Genomic DNA, 23,330 nt, shown 5'->3' with positions numbered 1-23,330 from the left:
TTTCTGCTGATTTCTGGCTTCTTCCTCTGTGGACTTCTCTTGTATTTTCCTTTATAAGGCTCCAGGAATCCAGATTAAGACCTACCCTCAATCAGTAGAGCCACACCTTCACTAAAAATATTTTCAAGAGGTTTTCTTTATAATGGGTTCACACCTACTGAATGTGCATTCAGATGAAGAACATGTCTAAGCAGGGATACATAATTCAATCTAACATAGATGACTTCAAAAAATACTCAATGTTAATTTAGATTCTAGGTCACCAAGGCATGTCACAGAACACAAAAACTAACCAGAAATCAGTAACCCACATAATTTGTAAAAGAAAGAAAACACCGCTAACCAGGAACATATTTGAGGTAAAAAAAAAAAAAAAAAATCTGAGTGATCTATCAAAAATAGAGGTCTAAAATTTAAGGTGCATAAGAACTGTTAGCAATAAAGTCTGAAATTTCAGATTAGACGCATAGGCAGGTAAAATAAGGTACTAGCAACAAACATACGGAGGAGAGAATATTCTGCTAAGGCATAGATAATAAATTATCTTGACTTCCTATATTTCCCACCAAAAATATTGCCAAGTTATCATTATCAATGAACTGCCTTTCCAAGAACCGGTAGTAGAATAGATGTTATGGTTGAAGGATGAGAACTGTGATTTTAGATGATGTTCTGTTATTGTCTGTGAAAAGAAACCGAAAGAGAAACATAGGATGAGAAATTTGCACCACTTCGCTGACCATTCCACACCCCAAACCCTTCTGCTAGCCAGACAAATGTCAATTACTGCAAAGTCTCTCCATCCTTAATTTAGTGTAAAAGAGTCCTCACTGTCTAGCATTTTTGTATCTTGATAGCCTCGTGCACTATGAATCCGTCTTGCATACTTTTCCAGGCCACAGCAAAGTAAAAGCAGTTTAGAAAATTTTCCCCTATGCCCTTTCATAAATCCCTGCTGTCCCAGGTGCCATACTCTCTCTAGAATGTGACTCTACAGCTCTTTCCAAATTATTCCTCTTATATTTCTCTATAAAAATATGTCTTTCGAATATTAGGTCAGAAGTTCACTCTTCTGAGGAGACTTCTGTTCTAATTCAGAGTTTCCTTTCCTGTGTTTTATCACATCCTGTGCATATTTCTACAATGACACATATTCTATTGTGTACGTCTCCTCCCTTAGGCTTTAGGCTTATCAATCAGAATATTTTATTTGAATTCTTATTCTTACTATTTGAACATATAATTTCTTGCAACAAATTGAATAATAATTAGTAAATGACTGAAAGTGATTCCAGGTAGATTTTAATTACAGAGGAATTTTTCCCTTTCCCAATCTTTGACACTCAAATGAAAAGACTAGAGAAAAATGTCAAGCTAATTGAACAAAATTAGAAGGCATTAAATATCTGCTTTATTTATTGAAGTTTCTTTGAGTTGTCTTATTTGTGACTGCTCTCAGTCATCTTTCAGGAACCCAAACTACTATTTCTTTTCCGTTTGGTCCATAGATAGTGCATAGCTTTCTAGAAGTTGTGTTAAATTTTCCAAAATTCTGATAAGTAATGTAACCTTAGCTGATTCTGATATAAGACTGGCTTGTTTCCATCATATCTTACAATAATTTTGAAACTGTTTACTTTTTAATCATTATAAAGTTGAAATACTACATAGTTATGGCATGATTAAGATGATAGAAATATGAATTGGATTCAGTGCCAGAGATTTAATGCATAACTTTTGAAGTCAAATAAATACCACTGGGGTACACACTTTAAGTTCTTGTGTTAAGCTCCTTAGTTCATTCACTTGCATATGCGAGCCTATGTTATATGTTAACGAAGGTCAAAATTTAACTGCAAGATATGCCCTTCAGGGTGGCCCAAGCTCACGAAGACTGAAACCAGAGCACTTTCCAGAGATTCACAAAGAAAAGTAATAAAGCATAGAACATGCCCTGAAGTGGGTTGGTGTTTTTAAAATTGCCAATTCTGCTAAATCTGTTTCGTAATACATAAATGAACATCACCGAAAAATTCACGGCATAATGAGACCAAAAGCATAAGTGAAAAAATAGAAACTTTTAGGAAAGAAAAATGTACAGAAGGAAAGAAAGAAATAAAATATATAACCATGAGTTGTATATAGACATTCTTAATACATGCCAATTTAAGCACTGAATATAATTTATTCCCTAGGCTTAACAATTATTAAAGGGCAATCCCCAAATTTTGATTCTCTTTACTTCTTACTTTGATTTACCATGAAAACTGCCTACATATAATTAGCATACAGTGGTTGCCTTGCATTGGTGAATGAGTAAATAAATGAAAAGTGATTGAAAATCTCCCTCTCCTTTCAAACTTTAGTTATCTCCCCTCAACATCAATGCCTCATAGCATTTCTTCGCATTATAGCCATCACTGCTCTCTTTAACATCTCACTTTCTTTTCTTAAACTGCCTGTTACATTTACAGAACGTGTTGCATTTATAAGCATGTACCATTACGATATTTAAAATATTGTCTTTTCCGATATATGATTATGCTTTGAAGATATAGCATGTTTACCTGTTAGCCCTGTACTTATGCTTAGCCTGCTACCATTCCCACAAGATAGTCAAATATTTCAACAAGCATTGATTGAATAAACAATAATTATAAGAAACACTGCTTCACAGTGTGGAGGAATCTATAAAGACATAGTTGGTTCTTATTTACAAGAGCATTAAAGTCTAGAACAACAACATGGGCACAATCTCTCCATTAATGCTGTTTAAGGATTTAGACAAAGGACAAATCTTCAAATACTTTGATTACTGCTATAATTATAAAATGTTATCACAACATAGAAAGAGGAACAGATTTTTTTCTTGGGAAGATTTAGAGAATATGACATTTGATCTGGGTTAATGTGTTAGAATTTCATCAATATAAATAGGAAGAGAGAAAGTCCAGAGTAAATATGAGGAGCAAAGGTTCAGAGGTACCGGACTCAACACTGTGAGTCAAAAACTTTTGTAAGAAGTTGGGGTTGGTGGCTGACTAAAACTTCCAAAGTTTATTTGCCTTAAATTTAGTTACAATATGCATAATTTAAAAGTCATTTTAAAAATTTTAAGTGGAAAATTATTTGAGGTTAAGTACATTAAAAATGCTGTGTAGCTTTGTTGGTTCGTCCAGAGTGATGCCCCGATAAATCCCAGAGTGATTTGAATAGTGAATAAAAAAGTATTTGCAAAGTCCCCTTTGGGAAATGGTGAGAAAGGGGGAAATTTAATCTTCTCTAGTTGAATTCTTGATATTCGCACAAGCAATGCAGACAACCAAAACTATAGGCTGAGCCCCAAATCTTGGGGTTTGTTCAATAAGAAACTTAACCGCCCAAAGAATAGGTCAAGCCGACTTAAAATTAGGCCTAAGAGTCACCCCCAAGAGAACCTCTTTTGTTGTTCAGATGTGGCCTCTCACTCCAGTCAACACAACAAGCAAATTCACCACCTTCCCCCTGTCTACGTGGGACATGACTTCCAGGGGTGTGGACCCTCCTGGCAACGTGGGACAGAAATCCTGGAATGAGCTGAGACTCAGCATCAGGGGATTGAGAAAACCTCGACCAAAAAGGGGAAGAGTGAAATGAGACAAAATAAAGTGTCAATGGCTGAGAGATTCCAAACAGAGTCGAGAGGTTATCCTGGAGGTTATTCTTACACATTAAATAGATATCACCTTGTTAGTCAAGATGTAGTGGAGAGGCCGGAGGGAACTGCCTGAAAATGTAGAGCTGTGCTCCAGTAGCCATGTTTCTTGAAGATGATTGTATAATGATATAGCTTTCACAATGTGACTGTGTGATTGTGAAAACCTTGTGTCTAATGTTCCTTTTATCTATCTTATCAACAGATGAGCAAAACATATGGAATAAAGATTAATAATAGGGGAACAAATGTTAAAATAAATTTAGATTGAGATGCTGGTGATCGGTGAGGGGGAGGGGTGGGGGTGTGGTATGTACGAAACTTTTTCTGTTTTCTTTTTTTTTCTTTTTCTAAATAGATGCAAATGTTCCAAGAAATGATCATGATGATGAATATGCAACTATGTGATGATATTGTGAATTACTGATTATGTATGTAGAACGGATGATCAAAAGTTTAGAATGTTTGCGTTTGTTTGGTGTTTTTTGGTATTAAAATTTTTTTTTAATTAAAAAAAAATTTACTGTGTAACTCTCTACTTTCAAACTATATTCAATATCCTAAACTAAAAAATCACACTGACTTAGTAATAACTTCCCAATTTCCCATTCCTGCTACACTGGTATCACCGATTCTCCTTTGTCTCTATGAATTTTCTTATTCTAGGTATTTGATATAAAACACACAACAGTAAAAAGGAAGAAAGACCACAAATCAACAATGTAGCTTTACACTTTATGAAACTAGAACAAGAGAAAACTAAACCCAAAGTTAGTAAAAAGAAGGAAATATTTAAGATTAAAACATGGATAAATTGTGCTTTATTTTAAAGGAAACTGTTAGGAATTCCAAGGAATGTAGAATTTATCTAGCAATAATACAAGCATTAATTTAAAACATAGATAATACTAATAAAGTGGATAAAACAAAAAAATTTAGGCATGGGGTATAAGAAGGTGAAAATGTGTGATATAAAAAATATATGGTGTTTTATTCTCCACCATGATGGTGACAGCCTAAAGAAAAGACAAGCTAGTGAATAAGCTCTTTTAATACAGAAGAGGCCACCACCAAGAGGGCGGGGAAACAAAATGATTTAGTGGTTATGTCTGTTTGCAGTTATTATGCACCCCAGAAAAGTCATGCTTTAATCTGGAGCCATTCCTATAGTGGCAGCCATTTATTTTAATCCTGATTCAATATTGTAGGTAGAAACTTTTGATTAGATTATTTCTGTAAAGATGTGGCATGCCCAATTGTGGGTGTGACATTTTGATTAGATGGAGATGTGAATCTACCCACTGGGGGGAGGGGGTCGATTCATTTACTAGAATGTTTTAAAAGTGGGAACATTTTGGAGAGAGTCAGAACAGACAGAAGCTTCAGAGCCAACAGAGAACAGATAAAGATGCTTGGAGAACAGTTGCTTCAGAGAACAGAGACACGGATGTTTGGAGATGCTTGAAGTCCAGCAGATGCTACTATAAGATGTTAAGCAAGCCAGAACATGGAGAAAGCCAAGGGAAGCCAAGAGATCAAAGTTAGCCCTAGAGAAGCAAAGTGAGGACCCCCCACAGGAACAGAGGCCGAAAGCAATGGAGTCCACGAGCAAGGGACCAGCAGACACCAGCCATGTGACTTCCCAGCTGACAGAAGTGTTCGTGACCCAACGGCCTTCCTTGAATTAAGGTATCTGTCCCTGGATGCCTTCGTTTTGGCATTTTTATATGTTTAGAACTGTAAATTTGAAACTTTTTATTATTATTTATTAAATCCCCTTTATAAAGCCATTCCATTTCCAGTATATTGCATTCTGGCAGCTTAACAAACTAATACAGTGGTGCAGAAACTTGGAATATAGCAGCTAGTGGTGTCAGCTGAGACCTGAGTGGGAGAGGTTGCAGCTGGTGACAGTGCAAAATTACTGGGGACTGTAGTTTTAGAAAATCATACTCAATTTTGTGGGTTTTACCTCCAGGAACCCAACCAGTTTTCACGGTAAGAAGCCAAGAGAGATTGTTTTGTGCCTCTGGCAGAGGATGGGGAAAAGTTGCCAACATTAAATATAACCAGAGTGTTCTCCATTAACAAAGGCCTACTCTCCAGTGTCAAAGACTCTACTAGATCCTTTTCCAAACAGAGGGAATAGCAGTGTCCCAACTCTATCCCTGACTGTCCTTCCTGTCTCACCTAAAGGTTAAGGAGATAAGAGACCCCTCTGTAAATCACAGCTCAATTATGCAAGTCATTAAGTTAATGAAGTTTAATCATAAGATTATAGAATAGTTTCCCTAAATCAGACCTTAAGATCACATCAATAAGTCTCCAATATAATAATAGCTGAAAGAGTGTCAAGATGCAGGTCTTGTTTAAGTAGACAATATGAATTTGAAAGCTCTGGCATGTAGAGCTACCCCCATAATTAAACATAGCCCAACTTCTAGCAAGATTAACGTAAAACCACCCATTAAAAGACTTTTACATCATTTCCTGTTAACTGATACATCATGTGCAGGTTTCAACAAAAAGTTAAAAGCATGCTCAAAGATCAGAAAAAAACAATCTGAAAATGCAAAATAAGTATCAAGTATGAAACAAATTTGGAAATATCAGACAATATTTAAAATAACTATAATGAATGTGTTAAGGGCTCTTTATGAAAAAAGTAAACAATATGCAATTATAAGTGGAAAGGTGAAAAGAATCAAAAGGAAATATAAGAAATCAAAAACAGTATAAAAGGAAAGAAAAATTTGCCTCCTGGGTTCATCAGTTTGCTGGACATGGCCAAGGAAAGAATTAGTAAGTTTGAAGATAGGGCAATATAAATTTCCAAAAATGAAATGCAAAGAAAAAAAAAAAGAATGAGAAAAACAAACAAAGAGAAAAGAGAATACAAGAACTGTGAGATAATTTCAAAAGCTATAAAATACAGGATTGAAATGTCATAAAGAGAAAAATGGCAAAATGGGGCAGATGAAATATTTGAAGTGCTGATTACTGAGAATTTTCCAAAATTGTTAAGATACCAATCACATTGCTGAGAAGCTCAGAGAACAGCAAGCAGAATAATTACAAAAAAATCTACACTTAGGACTGTCATGTTGAAACTTCAGAAAGACAAAGACAAAGAAAAATATTGAAAGAAGCCAGAGAGAAAAACACAATACATCCAGAGAAAGAGGGGTAAGTATTATAGGATACTTCTCATCAGAAATTATGCCAGCAAGAGGAGAGTAGAGTGAAAAACTTAAACTGCTAAAAGAAAAGAAAACAAAAGAAAAGAAATACCAGTTCTGAGTTCTGCACCAGTTCTGTGTGCAGTTTTCCTTCACACAGAAGAAGAAATAAAAACTTTCTCAGACAGACAAAAAAAGTAACAGTATTTATTCATTGACAGCAGAGCAACCCTGCTCAGTATGTTAAACCAAGTTTTCCAAGAGCTCAGAAACATGGATGTATATAATAAGGAAGGTGCATTGGAGAATAAATTAACGCAAATTCATCTTTTATTTTATTATTCTTAATTGATTGAGATAACTGTTTAAATAATAATTGTAGCAATGATTGAACTATTATAACACATAGATAAGTGAAATGAGGAAAATCAACAACCTAAGAGATGGAAGGAATATTTAGAGATCCTCTGCTCTAAGGTACACACGAAGAGGTATAGTGTTACTTCAAAATGGACTTAGAATAGTCAAAGTGTATACTATAAATGTCAAGGCAACAATTATTTTTTAATAAGTATAATTGAAATGCTAAGAGAGGAGATAAAGTTTTTTTTTCTATTAGAACCAAAGAAGATAAAAAATAAAAGGGAAGAAAAAACAAAAAGCAAAGCAGAAATGCAGCAAATAGAAAACTATTACAAACATGATAGATAACAATACAACTATGTCAAAGTCTTTAAATGTAAATGTTCTAAATTCATCAAAGACATAAAATATCTGAATGGATATGACAACAACACAATTATATTTTGGGTTCAAGACAACCACTTTAAATATAGTTTTAGGTAGGTGAAATGTAAAGGGACATAGGAAGGTATACTTTGCTAACCCTAATCATAAGAAAACTGGACTACCTATATTAATTTCAAGAAAAGTCACCTTCAAAACAGGAAAATAATCAAGAATAAAGAATGGCATTATTTAATTAAAGAGACAATAATTCTTCAGGAATATATAACATCTTAAACACATACGCATCTAACAACAGAGCATGAACATATGAAACGCAAAACCTTATAGACCTACAAGTAGAAATAAACAAATAAATATTAAAATATTATAGTTGGAGATTTCGATACCCCTCTTTCAGTATTGATAGGTCAGGAAGGCAGAAAATCAGTAAATATATAGCTGTCTTGAAAGAATCATCAATCAACTTGATCAAATATGCATTTATAGAATACTCAACTATCCAATGACAACTAAACATTTAATTTTCTTTAGCTCCCATGGAACATTCACAAAGATTGACAGCATTAAGGACCAAAAAACACACTATAACAAATTTAAAAGGTGCAAATCATAAAAAGCATGTTCTCAGCCACAGTGGAATTACATTAGAAACCAGAAGGAGAGCTGAAAAAAAAAAATCCCCAAATATTTGGAGGTTAATAAACACCTTTCTAAATAATGAATAAAAGAAGTCTACCAAGAATTTTAAAAATGTTTTTAACTAAGTAACAATGTAAATGAAAGTACAGAAACTTTTGTAGGATGCAGCAAAAAAATGTGCCAAGAGAAAACTTTATAGCGTTAAATGCATATATTCCAAATGAAGACGAATCTGCAGTTAACTATTTAAGCTTCCACCTTAGGAAACTTGAGAAAAAGTGAAGTTTAAGCCTAAAGCAAGCAGAAGAAAGTAAAAATTAAATATTACAGCAAAAATCATAGAAATTGAAAATAGAAAAATGAGGAGAAAATCAATTAAACCTCAAATCATTATCTGAAAATATCAATAAAATGATAAATCTGTAGCCAAGGTAACCAGGAAAAAGGAAAGACACAAATGACCAATATTAGAAATGAAAGAAGGGTCAACACTACTTATGCCATGGGCTTTAAAGGATAATAAAGAAATAAAATGAAAAATTCTATGTCCACTGTATTTGTTTTCTAAAACTGCTATTACAAGTTACCAAACACTCGGTTGTATAAAACAACTAAAGTATTATCTCATGTATCTGGAAGCTGGAAGACTGAAATAGAAATTTGGCGGGGTTACATTTCCTTTGAAGACTTAAGGGAGAATCCATGCTTGAGTCCAGGCTTTCCTTGGCTTATGGCTGTGTTATGTCTGTATGTATCTCCATCTTCAGAGACCTTGTTATCTCTCTCTCTCTCTCTAATTCTTTCTCTCTCTGTCTCTTATGACATTTGTCACTGGATTTAGGCCATATGAGGATAATTAGGATAAGCTAATCTTGAGAGGAGGATGAGGATTTGAATGGGTGAAACAGGTGATTTATTAAAGCAATGAAACTATTCTGTATAATTCTTTAATGGTAGACATAATATTATGCATCTATTAAAACTCATAGAAGTAACAGCACAGGGTCAACTGTAATGTATGCAAAATTTTAAAATCATTTAGCTAGTCAAGATGGATACATCAGAATTAATTCATGTTTAGTTTATTATATGCACAGATGATGATATATAGAAATATTTATAAAGTGTCTATATATGGATTAATATATACACTTATCTGTCTTGCCTTGTATAAAGAGACATGACTAAATGTTAATTTGGATGGCACTTTGTAAAAGAAAAAGTATATCAGGTAAAAACTAAGGAAATCTGAATAAAGCATGGACTTTGTTAATGATAATGTATTGATATCATGTCATTACTGTAATAAATCTATCATAATTTATGTAAAACATAAATTACAGGGGGAACCAAATGAGAATATTAGCTTCGGGATTTAGTGGAATCTTTTAGGTGATTATATGAAACATTTTAACAGACTAAACTTTACTCTAAGCCTTAATTTTACTCTAATATTTCACTTGCATTTAAAATCAGTTCACTATTGTTTACCTTTAGTTTTGCCAGCTAATACTCTAGTTCTAGCATAGTACTCTAAATACTCACGCAACACCCAAGATATGCAGCACTACAGTCTTACAAGACAAGTCACTACAGGATGAAAATGAGGTAGACCAGACCAACCTTACAACACATTCAGAAGATTTGCTTACTAGGAAAAATATGTGAAGGGTTTAACAGTGCATTTTTTTTAACAGTGTATTTTTTATTGAATGGGGAAACTCTAGTGAGTATACTCTTGACTGATAAAAGATTAAATAATTTCTCAACCCTCTAAAATTACTTGAATGAGAGGAACCAACAAGCATCGTCAATGTTTGCAGTAAATGATCAAAACATGTGGTGCTTTTTCAGAAGCACTTCAACGACTATCTAAAATTTCAAGTCATTTAAACCCTGTGGTTTAAGCACTGTCTTCAAAACAAACGACTATTTATTCTTAATTTCAAGGAGAAGAACATCAAATATCACCTGCTCTTTATTGTTCTGCATCATACTGCTTTTCATTTATGTTTTCCAACCTGTAATAAAACCCTCAGTATGTAGCACTTATCAACCAGGAAGCCACAAATATTAAACAGCCAATCTCTATACATGAAAATAATGAATTTATGCTATTTAAGGAAATTAGTTCCTTGAAGAAGGAAAAAAAAGTCTTTAGAATTAAGTCAGACAGGTAAGCTCTGCTATGAAATTCATTAATGGTTATAGTAAATCCACATGCTGTTTTAATTCTTAAGAGATCATTTTTGGCATTGGTTTGATGCCAACATATACCTGCCATTTCGAATATTAGGCACATGTTTGCAAAGCAAGTGATTCATCAGTATATGTATTTGTTTAATTATAAAAAGAGACAAAATTATCCATGAAATGTTAAGTCAAGTGTGTGGGTTATATATTTAATATATATATATATATTTAATTAAAACTTCTAAAATAATAAAAACTAAAATGTAGAACTAATGCTGATTAGAAAATGAAGAAAATTTATTGAATACAATAGAAGTAAGAAAAGAAAAATGTAAAAATCCAGAGTAAGTGGGAAAATGAATCTAAATATATCAGTAATCATACTAAATTAAATTGACAATCAGAACATAAGATCTATGATTTTATAATAAAAATTTAATAAAATCTAACAAACTGCTCTTTTCAAAACACAAAGCTAAAATATTTCTATAGACAGCAAATGAAAGTAGGAAGGAAAAAGAATTTCTTGACAAATATTGTTGAAAAGAATATTGGATTGGCTACCTAATTATTAAGATAGATTCTCAGATAAGAAGTCTAATGAAGGACAAAGATAATGATACAATTTAATCAGATGATGAAAGAGGATAGACAGTTCAGTTAGAATGAAAGACAGGAGCAAATATCCGGAAGAACTAGACTAGAAAGTGAGAGCTGGGAAAACAGGGAGAGTGGCAGAGCTGACAAATACATTTTGTGTGAGACGTGGTGGAGAATGTAGGGAACAGAACTTCAAAAGTTGAGTGTTCATACCATTTGAATGACATTTTTTTGGCTTTGTGAGGAATTTAAAATATGATTTTACTTATTCACATAATAATTTAATTTTGAACTGCAAAATTTTTAGGTACAGGTTTCTTAAAATGATTAGAATATAGTTATTTCTATCATGCAGCTGAACAAGCTAGTGAACCATTTGTTTTGATACAAGTTGTAAGAGGCGTGTCCAAAAAATGATGATAGAAGTCATAAGAAATGGTAATCACTTTAGGCCTTCCAAATTGAGAGAATTTAAATGTAGCAGTTGGCTACTACTTTATTAAGTAACTGAGAAGCAGTGAATTTCATTGAAGTAACCTTGCTATTTAAAACGCTATTTCCATAAGAGGTCTGGAAGGATGATGGAAGGAGATTGCGTTACTAGATACCCAGAAACCAGGGCCACCTGGAGAGACCCAGAACTATAGTGACGGGATGGCTTGCATCTATGGAGAAAAATAACTAGAGTTACAGATGCAAGAGACATACAACCTGTGCCACAATCAAGGGGTGAGGGAAATAAGAGGGAAATAAATCCAGCTTCTCCCTCTTTGCATTGGCTTAATCTTTTTGGAAGTCATTTGTTAAGTGTATTTTGAAACGTGCTTCTTCAGTTTGCAGATCACAGCCATTGGGGAATGAAGAACAGATATAAAGAGGAAAAGGAGAATGACCAGTTCCAGAAGCATTACACAGAGGTTATGTAAATAACAAAGCAGATGACCAGACATGTTTCTTAAAATATGTGAATAAATTCTATTTCAAAGGAAAAGTTAGGACTAGTTATCATAGTTAGGTGAATGATGAATGAAAAAGTGTTTAAGAACATAATTCACCTTAAGCACACATGAAATATTCAGAAGAAAACAAATAAAACAAAAACTGACCAAGAAGCAAATATCAAACATATACTCTGTTATTGGACAACAAAAAGAAATCGTAACTTTGCTGATGTCTTTACATTCACGTTATTTGCAACCTAAAAAAGAAATGACAACAGAATTCTTTGGAGGTACTTGACTAACCAATTTAAAAATGGCTCAGGGCAGGCCACAGTGGCTCAGCAGTTAGAGTTATCCCCTGCCATGCCGGAGACCTGAGTTCGATTCCCAGTGCCTGCCCATGCAAAAAACAAACAAAAACAAAACAACTCACAAAAATGGCTCAACTAAGCAATATACTCATGAAAAGGAATAATAGAGTAGTGGTGTGGGGTGTTACTGGCTGGGACTATAAAATAAATGATCAATAGATCATAATGAAGAGGTGAAAACAATTCAAAACTTACATAAGGACTCAATATATGAAAAGGGCAGTATTATATATAAGTAAAGAATTACAGAAAGATTTTCTGGGAACATTAATTCCATACCAGAAACAAATTAACTTGAGGCATTTAAATCTTATGCAAAAATAAATTCTGGTTGGTTTATACCTTAAGTGAGAAAACAAATGATCATAACTTCTAGAAAACATGAAGGGACGTTGTATGACATTTTATATAGGAGTTTTTTTAAACAGTAAGTGAATTGTTCAGGATACAAAACAGAATATTGATAAATAATTCTCCAAGAAATTTAAGCATATTTTATCAGTGATTTTTGCTGACTCTACCTCAACACTTAGTGGCTAAGGATAATACAAACAAGAATTCTCGCTCATGTGTCTTTTAATCTGCTAAAAACTTCTCCTGATCTGACTGCTCAATTCAGCTGGCCTGTGCTTTCTCATGCATCCATGGTCAACTGATGTGTCAACTGGGACTTGGCTGCCTATCACCCAGAGCATGGTGTTGACTGATCCATGAGTCTCTCATCATCCCACAGGTGAGCATGGGAGTGTTCACATTTCAGTGTCAGTGTTCTGAGAGTAAGAGAAGACAGCAATGTTCCCTTGAAACCTAGGTTTAAAACTAGCACAACGTTACCTCTACCATATTATTTTGACCAAAAGAAGCCACAAACCCAGATTCAAGAGGTAGAAAAACAGGCTTTATCAGCTGAAGCAAGAAGCTGCAAAATTCATATGTGTACTGGTTTGAAACACTTTAAGAATCCCAGAAAAGCCCTGTTCTTTTAACCCTAATCCAATCTTTTGGGTGCAGACCTATTGGGTGGGTGGGGCCTTTGGAATAGGTTGTTTCCCTGGATATGTGACCCACCCAATTGTGGATGGGACATTTTGATAAGAGATGTGACCTCACCCATTTAAGGTGGGTCTTAATCCTTTTACCAGAGCCCTTTATGAATAAAATAAAAGGCAGGGGACATACCAAAAAACTCAGAGCCAAATACACAGGGCAGAGAGATGAATGCAAGACGCAGATGTCTGGAGGTGCAGAAGGAGCTGAGGGAGCTATTTGAACCCAGAAGCCAGGAGTGGACAGCAGATGTTGCCCTGTGCCTTCCCATATGACAAGGAAACCCCAGCCAGATCAGACTTTTTTGAGAGAAAGTGCCTTAATTTGAAGATTTTCATGACCTTAGAATTGTAACTTGTAATTTAAACAATCCCCTTTATAAAAGCCAATCCATTTCTGGTATATTGTATTCTGTCAGCTTTAACAAACAAAACAATACATTACTGTAGAACAAGCAAAATATAAACAACATAGAGAAGATATTTGTAATAGAGTAGGAGGGAAATTCTTATATAGCTACAGTCCCTTATGGTGTGGATTTGGGTAGGGGAACAAATAAGTTAAAAAAATACATAGAAAAGAGAGCACAGAAGCCTATCCATTTATCTGTGTGAGTGTGTGTGTGTGTATGGACATTTGACATGGCTAAAGTGTATTTCATATCACTGCAGAAAGTGAAAGTTTTTAAAAATGGAATTTAGAATATTTGGTTATAAATATGGAATATTTTTTTTTTAAATTATGCTACTGCTTACCAAAATTCATTGCAAAAATATCTCCAAGCAGGATCATGGTGGCTGCATAGATTTTTGAATGAGTGCAGGTGCAAATTTCATGTAACAGAGACTACAGACAAAAAAAGAAAAAGCTCACAAAGACACACACCAATAATATCTTTTCATTGTTAAACAATTCAAGTAAATTAAAAAACATTGATGATATGAATTTAGACAACTTAATCAATAAGCTAAATGTAATAAATATACCCCATACACCCACATTCCTAAACTCTGATATATTTATAATGTACTGTACACTGATAATAGAGAAAGCACCTTCTTCTCAAATGTACATGGAACATTCACCACTGATTAAGCGGATAATATATTAGTCCAGGAAATGAAATGCAATTAATTTTTAAAAATTGAATTAACATTTGGTATTCTCTAAACATAATGCAATAAAATATTCAATAACGTAGTACTTTCTACTTAACATATACAGATAAATAAAAAGAAAGAATGTTATATAATTATATAAAGATAAAATTACATGTATATACATTATTATTATTACTATTAAAAAATTATTGGGTCTAAGGTAAAATGTAAAATGTGAAAAGGCATTGTGTATATTCTAGAACACAAAGATAAGGAGACTGACCCAAGAGAAGCGTTAGGAAACAGACAAGGAAGTGCTCAGAGGAAAATTCATGACACTAAATAATTAAATTGGTAATAAGAGAAAATGAATCAAAAATTCAAAAAACAAATCCAGGGAAATAATTAGAGGTGAAAAACATGAAGAAAGGACTTATTAAAAGTGAGAGAATTAGATAAGGTAGAAAAAGGAAAATTGTTTAACCATTTTTCATGATGTTTACCTTTGAGAAAGTGAATATAATTGACAAAATATTAGGTAACCTAACTGTTAAAAAGAACAAGAGAAAAGCATGTAACCAGCTCATGGGAATGCACTGATAAAGAAATGACTGGAGAGAAAGAGCAGAAGTAAGGGACATCTTAAAAGAAAGAATGAAACTACTTTTTTCAAGTCAAAGTAAAATTGAAAACCCATACAAAATTGAGACCTTTTAAGAAATTAAATTTTACTGAGTATAGACTTGTGTTTGTAAGTGTGATGGGTGGATTAAAACTTAAAGCAAAACTTTTCCCTTTCAGAAGACAATATGGAGGATTTTTTTAAGTTCTATAAGATAAAATGTACTAAACGAGGCACACAAATACAATTCATAAAGAGCAAAATAGATCAATTCAAATACATTAAATTATAGATTATTATCAAAAGGCATAAAACAAAAGCAGAAAGACCAGCTTCAAAAGAATTTTTGTGACATATAACTAATAAGAATCAGTCAAAATATATAAATAATTTCTGTAAATCATTAAGAAAAAAATTATTTTTTGTTTCACAATATGAATATATTAGCTAATGGTTTCAGAGGTTGGAAACCATGCTTTTTCCCATGGTTAGTGCCTTCTGGCTGCTTGTTAATCTTTGGGTTCCTTGGCTTTTCTGACATTGCAATGTATATAGTGCCATCTTTCTCTTGTCGGTTCCCTTGACTTCAGCTTCTGGCTGTTTCTCTTGGCATCACTCTGCATGTTCAATTTCCTTTGTTTAAAAGGACTTCAGGCATTAATGAGGAGTAAGACCAACTCTCATTCAGTTTGGACATATCTTAAAAATAACATTTTTAAAGGTCGTATTCGCAAACGGGTTAATGTCCATATGAACAGGTGTTGGTGCCTGAAAATGCCTTTTGTTGAAGACATGATTCAATACCCAATAACTAGGATGTTTCTGTTTGCCATGAGGAAAATTCAGACCCATAAGAACAATATTTTGAAATTTGGAATATTAGAGAGTGGACTGAGATGGTCATCAGTTTAGAATTGAAGAGTGACTGATTTTTGCTATAGAACTGATGGTTTTATTTTTATTTTTTAAATTTTTTTGTTAGAAAAGTTATGGGTTTCTAGAACAATCATACATAAAATACAGAATTGCCATAAACTACCCTGTAGCCAGCACTTTACATTAGGGTAGAACATTTGTTACAATTGATGAAATATTACTAAAATAGTGCTATTATAATCCTAAATAACATCTAGGGCAAAATAGAAGATTCTACAAAGTTTCCATATATTAGGGTAATTTTCCGGAAACCTACAACCTCCAGATGGGTCCCTGGACTAGATAAGTCCTGAAACTTAGAGGGCCCAGCCTCTCCAGGACATCAGCTAGTTCCATCTCCCTACCCCATATTATTGACAGCCCCTTCCAACATGAAAAAGTTAGAATGGCCATAGCCCAAATGCCCCTCCAGAGAGGGATAGATAGATTAAAGGTGATGGTGGAGTTATACAGAGAAGGTAGAGTTTAACAAACGAATATGGTTGCTGAATCATTAAATTGATATGTCTATTAGTCTCCAGAATCTTAGAGCAGCTAGAAGTAAAACCTTAAAATTGTGGAATTGGTACCCATACCAAACTCTGAAATCTCTCTGTTCTACAACTAATTATTGTGTTGTGCTTTGAAATGTATTGCTGTTTTGCATATATGTTATTTTTCACACACAAAAAAATAAAGTTGATGGCGATGATAAGAAAATATTTATTCCTTTTGGTCTCCTATATTCTGGAGCTAGCTAGAAGGAAGCATCAAAGAGGATGTTATGGTAGCCTATGACAAACTCTGGGATCTGTCCTGTAACTACTTGTTGAAGAGTGCTCTGAAAAATATTGTTTTTTTCTTTCTTTGCTTTGCATATATGTTGTTTTATACAATAAAAAAGTAAAAAAAAAAGTGCTATTAATCGTAATCCACAGTTTACATTAGGTGTATTTCCCCCATATACCACCCTATTATTAACACCTTGTTTTAGTGACATACATTTGTTATCATTCATGCAAGAACATTTTTATACTTGTGCTATTAACTACTGTCCATCGCCTATAATAGTGTTCAGTGTGTTATACATTCTTTCGTTTTACCTTTTACTTTCTCTTCTAGTAACATATATGTCCTAAGGATTTCCCTTTTAAGCACATTCACCTATATAATTCAGTGCTGTCATTTACACTCAATATAATGTACTACCATCACCACCATTCATTTCCAAACCATTACATTTAACCTAAATAGAAATCATATGCAAATTAAGCATCCATCCTATATTCTCCAACCCCAATCTATCCTCTAGTAACCTATATTACAGATTCTAAACCTTTTGAATTTGATTATTACAATGAGTTCAGATCAGCGAGATTATACAGTATTTGTCCTTTTGTGTCTGGCTTATTTCAATGAGCATAATGTACTCAAGGTTCATCCATGTTGGTGCATTCATCAAGACTTCATTATTTTTTAAGGTTGAATAGTATTCCACCGTGAACTTGTACCACAATTTGTTTATGTACTCATTAGTTGATGTACACTAAGGTTGCTTCCAAATTTTGGAAATTGTGAATAATGCCACAATGAACACCAGTGTACAAATACCTGTCCAAATCCCTGTTTCCAATTCTTCTGAGTATATACCGAGTAGCACTATTGTGCTGGGTCATATGATAATTCAATAATTAGATGTCTGAGGAACTATCAAACTGTCTTACATGGTGACTGAGTGTTCTTATTTCTTCACATCCTCTCCAATATTGTAGTTTTCATTTTTTAATAGTAGTCATTCTAGTGGACATGAAATAACAACTCATTATGGTTTGCATTTCCCTAATAGCTAGAGATGTTGAGAATCTTTTCATGTGCATTTTAGCCATCTGCATATCCTTTCTGGAGAAATGTCTATTCAGTTATTTTGCCCATTTTAAAACTGGATTGTTTGGCTTTTAATTGTTGAGTTGTAAGATTTCTCTGTATATTCTGGATATTAAACGCTTATTGGTTATTTGGTTTCCAAATATTTCCTCCCATTAAAAAGGTTGTCTTTTCATTTTCTTGACAAAGCCTTTCAATGCACAATTTTTCTTTTTAATTTCAAGATTGGCCCATTTATCTCATTTTTCTTTCATCACTTGTGCTTTGGGTGTAAAGGCATTGCCTAATACAAGATCCTGAAGACACTTCCCTACATTTTCTTCCAGGAGTTTTATATTCCTGGTTCTTATATTTAGGTTTTTAATTCATTTTGAGTTAATTTTTGTATATGATGTGAGATAGGGGTCCACTTTCATTGTTTTGCATGTGCTACCATTTCTCCCAACACCATATGTTAAAGAGATTATTATTTCCCATTTGAGTGGACTTGGAAACCTTGTCAAATATCAATTAACCGTAAATGTGTCTATTTTTGAACACTAAAATCAATTCCTTTGGTCATTATACCTCTACTTGTGTCAGAAACATGCAGTTTTGACCACTGTAGCTTTGTAATGTGCTTAAAGTAAGGAACACAGAGTGGACTTCCACTTATTTGGTCTTCTTTGATTTATTTTAGCAATGTTTTGTAGTTTACTGTGTACAAGTCCTTTACATCCATGATTAAATTTATTTCAATATATTTTATCCTTTTAGTTGCTGTTGTAATTGGAATTTTTTCCTGATTTCCTCCTCAGAGTGCTCATTACCAGTGTACAGAAACACTGCTGATTTTTGTGTGATGATCTTGTACCCTGACACTTTGCTAAATTCATTTAATAGGTCGAATAGCTTTGTTGTAGAATTTTGTGGACTGTCTGCATACAAGGTCATATCCTCTATGAGTTTTTCTTCTTCCCTTCCAAACTATATGCCCTGTATTTATTATTCTTCCCTAGCTGCTGTGGCTAGAAGGTCCAGTAAATTGTTAACAGTGGTGACATTGAGCATACTTTTTTTGTTCCAAATCTTAGAGGGAAAAGCTTCAGTTTTTCACCATTGAAAATTATGTTAGTTGTGAATTTTTCATATATGCCCTTTATCATGTTGAGGCAAATTCCTTCCATTCCTATTTTTCTAAATGTTATTTTATCAAGAAAGGATGCTGGATTTTTCAAATGCATTTTCTGTATCATCAGAGATGATCATGCAAATATTTCCTTTTGTTTTCTTAGTTTGGTGTGTTACATTAATTGATTCTCTTATTTTGAACCACCTTCATGTACCTGGAATAAAACCCACTTGATCATTGTATGCAATTTTTTCTGTGTGTCGTTAGGTTCAATTTGAAAGTATTTTGTTGAGAATTTTTGCATCTATGTTCACTAGAGAAATTGGTCTTTAATTTTCTTTTCTTGTAGTATCTTCATCTGGCTTTGATATTAGGACTATGTTGGCTTCATAGAATGTGTTAGTCAGTATCCCCTCCTCCTCAATTTTTTGGAAGTATTTGAGCAGGGTTGGTATTAATTCTTGTAGAATTCACCTGTAAAGCCATCTGGCCCTGGACTTTTCTTTGCTGGGAGGTTTTTGATGACTGTTTCAATCTCTTTACATGTATTTAGTCTGTTAAGGTCTTCTATTTTGCATTAGTTAGGGCTCTCTAGAGAAACAGAACAACAGGATATATCTATAAATATGAGATTTATAAAATTGTCTGATGCAATCATGGACATGTAAGAATCCAAAATCTGTAAAGCAGGCTGTGAGCTGGTAGCCTCAATGAAGAACCCTCAGGAGAGACTGGCTGACTGAAGTGAAAAGACAGATCATCTCTTCTGAATCCTCCTTAAAAGCCTTCGGGTGATGTCACTCATTACAGAAGACACTCCCCTTAGCTGAGTGCAGAGGTAATCAATGCAGCCAATGTGCCCAAGATTTAAGTCCCGGAAACGTCCTGACAGCAACAGAGAGGCCAGTGCTTGTTTGACTAAACCACTGGGCACCATCACTTGGCCAAGTTGACACATGAACCTGACCATGACATATTTCTTCTAGAGTCAGTGTAATCTGTTTGCATGTTTATGGGAATTTTTCCATTTCATCTAAGTTGTCTAATTTGTTATCATACAGTGTTCCTAGTATCCTCTTACGGCCCTTTTTATTTTGATGGAGTCAGTAATAATGCCACCTTTCATTTCTGTTCTAATCTTCATTATTTCTTTCTTTCTGCTGGCTTTGGGATTAGTTTGGTGTAATTTTTCTAATTCCTCTAGGTGTGCAGTTTGGTCTTTGATTTTTGCTTTTTCTTTTTTATTTTAAATACAAGTGTTAGGGTTATAAATTTCTCTCTCAGAATGAACTTTGCTGCATCCCATAACTTTTGATATGTTGTGCCCTCATTTTTATTCACTTCAAGATATTTCCTGATTTTCCTTGCACCTTTGACCCACCAGTTGTTTAAGAATGTGTCATTTGACTTCCATATATTTGTGGATTTTACAGTCCTCCACCTGTTATGGACTTCTAGCTTTATTCCATTATAGCTAGAGAACATACTTCATATAATTTCAATGTTTTAAAATTGGCTGAAACTTGTTTTTTAATCCAACATGTGATCTAGCCTGGAGAATGATCCACATGCACTTGAGCACATGTATACCTTGCTGTTTTTGTGGAGCAAAATTCTGTATATATCTTCCTAGATCTAGCTCACTTATCATATTATTCAAGTTATCTTTTTCCTTATTGATCCTCTGCTAGATGTTCTACCTATTGATGTGGTGTTGTATTGACATTCCAACCGTTTTTGCAGAAGTGTCTATTTCTCCCTTCAGTTTTTTTTTATAGGCAGTACTTACTTCAGCTATTTTTCCTTGTCATTTTATGTCTTATTTTTTAAGAAAAATATATTTAAAGGGATGAAACAAGTTTTCAGTCATTTCAAACAATAAAAAACGCCAACAAGCCACATATATATGAAATGATGTGCAACCCACTAATAGTCTGGAAAATCCAAAGTAAAACACACTAAACAATTTATACTTTACGAATTTATAATAACATTTTAAAAGTGTAACAGATTGTACAAATCTGTTGGATTAGCAACACAAAGGCAAGAGATAAATTTTAATTCGTCACAATTAAAAATAATTTGTATATCAAGGGGCACTACCAAGAGAATGTAATGACAACCTACAGAATGGGAGAAAATAGTTGAAAACCATATATCAGATAAGCATTTAATATTCAGAATATAGAAATAATTTTTACAACACAACAACAAGAAAACAAACAACCTAATTAAAAATGGGAAAAAGAATTGATAGACATTTTCCAAAGAACATTCATAAAGGGCCCATAAACATTTGAAAAGGTATTCAATGTCATTAGTCCTTAACCTCATTTAGACAAAGAATGGTTCACTCCCACAAGAATGACTATTTTTAAAAAAGGATAATAATGAGTGTTGAAGAGTATATGGAGAAATCAGAACTAAATTGTGTTTTGGGTGGGAATAGAAAATGGTGCACCCACTGTGGATAACAATATGGTTGTTACATAAGGACTTAAATACAGAAATACCAAATGACCTGGCAATTCCACTTCGAAATATATAGACACATCAAACAAAAAACTGGATGTTTTAATTGGTTAAGCTGCCAGAATGTAATATACCAGAAATGGACAGCTTTTATAAAGAGAATTTAAAAGTTCCAAGTTTACAATTCTAAGGCTGTGAAAATGTACAAATTAAGGCAACAAGAGGTTACCTTCACTCAAGAAAAGCTGAGGCTGTCTAGAACACCTCTGGCAGCTGGGAAAGCATGCAACTGGTGTCTTGATTCCAGCTTCTGATTGTGTAGGGGTTCCTCAATTTGCTTCTCTGGGGCTGGCTTCTATCTCTTGGCTTCCCATGGCCCTTTCCAATTTTTGGTTTGCTTAACATCTCATGGGAAGGCACATGGCGATATCTACTGGGCTTTGCCCATGTGGCATCTGCTCTCCCTATCAACACTCCAAACATCTCCGAACATTCATGTCTCCATCAGCTCTAAAGGAGCTTACGATATTATATCAGAATTAAAGGGCATGGCTTTTCTGGGACATACAACACTTTCAACCCCGCAACTGGATTTCAACAGAATCTCAAACTCATAAGCTTATGTTTATAGCAGCATTATTCACAATAGTCAAAAGTTATGAAAAAAGCAGTTGATCATCAACAAACGACCATCAACAAATGGATAGACAAAATGTGGTACATACACACAAGGGACATTATTTGGCCATAAGAGAGAATAGAGTTCTGAGACATGTTGCAAAACAGAAGAATCTTGAAAATATTATGTTCTGTGAAAAAATACAAATGTTGTATGGTAAGACATGCCTAGAAATAGAAAATCCATGGAGACAGAGAGTATGTTAGAGGTTATCGGGGATGGTGTAAAGGGGCAGGAAGAGTATATGTTTGCTGGAGATGGAGAGTAGGTAAATATTTGTCCTCACAATATAGCAGCAAGTTGTTTTTTAAAAGTAGAAATACCAGCTTGTATTTTAATCAGCAATCGGCAAGGTGTGAGAGCTCTTGGTTTATGTTCTTGCCAACACTTGTCATTTTCATATGTGTTAATCTTTAATAATTTAGTAGTCAGAAAATTGCACTTAATTATTTAATTTATTTATTTAAATACAGATTAGTTTAAGCAGCTTTTTAAGAGACATTCTCATTAAAGTAATTTATAACATATCTATATATTATATTGCAAAAAGAACAACTCTATGATCTATTTACTATAAACAATTATAAATGAAGATTATTTGTTGATTTAGCACACAGTGGATATTTTAAATATGTTTAAATTATTAGTTATATTATGCATACATGATTTTGTATAAATGTATGTTTGGAAAAAATATGTGTATTTAAAATATTTATAAAACAAACTCCACATACAATATACCCACCAAAAATGTGAAGAAATAATTCTACAAGCATTTTTAGAGTAGGAAATAAGGAAAAGCTAAGGTGTACATTGAGAGCAAATGGACAAATTATTGTATAAGCACTTGATGAAATGGAATAACGTATCAGTGAAAATGGTTTTTACTAAGATTGCACGCAACAGGGCGGGCCGCGGTGGCTCAGCGGGCAAAGTGCTTGCCTGCTATGCCGGAGGACCTCGGTTCGATTCCCGGCCCCAGCCCATGTAACAAAAAACGGAAAAACAAAATACAATAAAACAAGAAAATGTTTAAAGATGTTTCCCTTTCTTCCTTCCTTCCTTCCTTCTATCCTTCCTTCCTTCTATCTGTCTATGTTTCCCTTTCTTCCTTCCTTCCTTCCTTCTCTCTG

General features: G+C 33.8%; 1 long non-coding RNA gene across 6 annotated transcripts in view; it reads right to left on the bottom strand.

Moving 5' to 3' along the window:
• The window catches only part of LOC143663535 (uncharacterized), a 550,609-nt gene that overhangs the window by 206,714 nt on the left and 320,565 nt on the right, over positions 1-23,330 (bottom strand). The gene's annotated exons all lie outside the window — the stretch shown is intronic.

The sequence above is a fragment of the Tamandua tetradactyla genome, chromosome 19 (genome assembly GCF_023851605.1).
Source record: "Tamandua tetradactyla isolate mTamTet1 chromosome 19, mTamTet1.pri, whole genome shotgun sequence".
NCBI classification, from domain to species: domain Eukaryota; kingdom Metazoa; phylum Chordata; class Mammalia; order Pilosa; family Myrmecophagidae; genus Tamandua; species Tamandua tetradactyla.
This window is presented reverse-complemented; position numbering and strand designations above follow the sequence as displayed.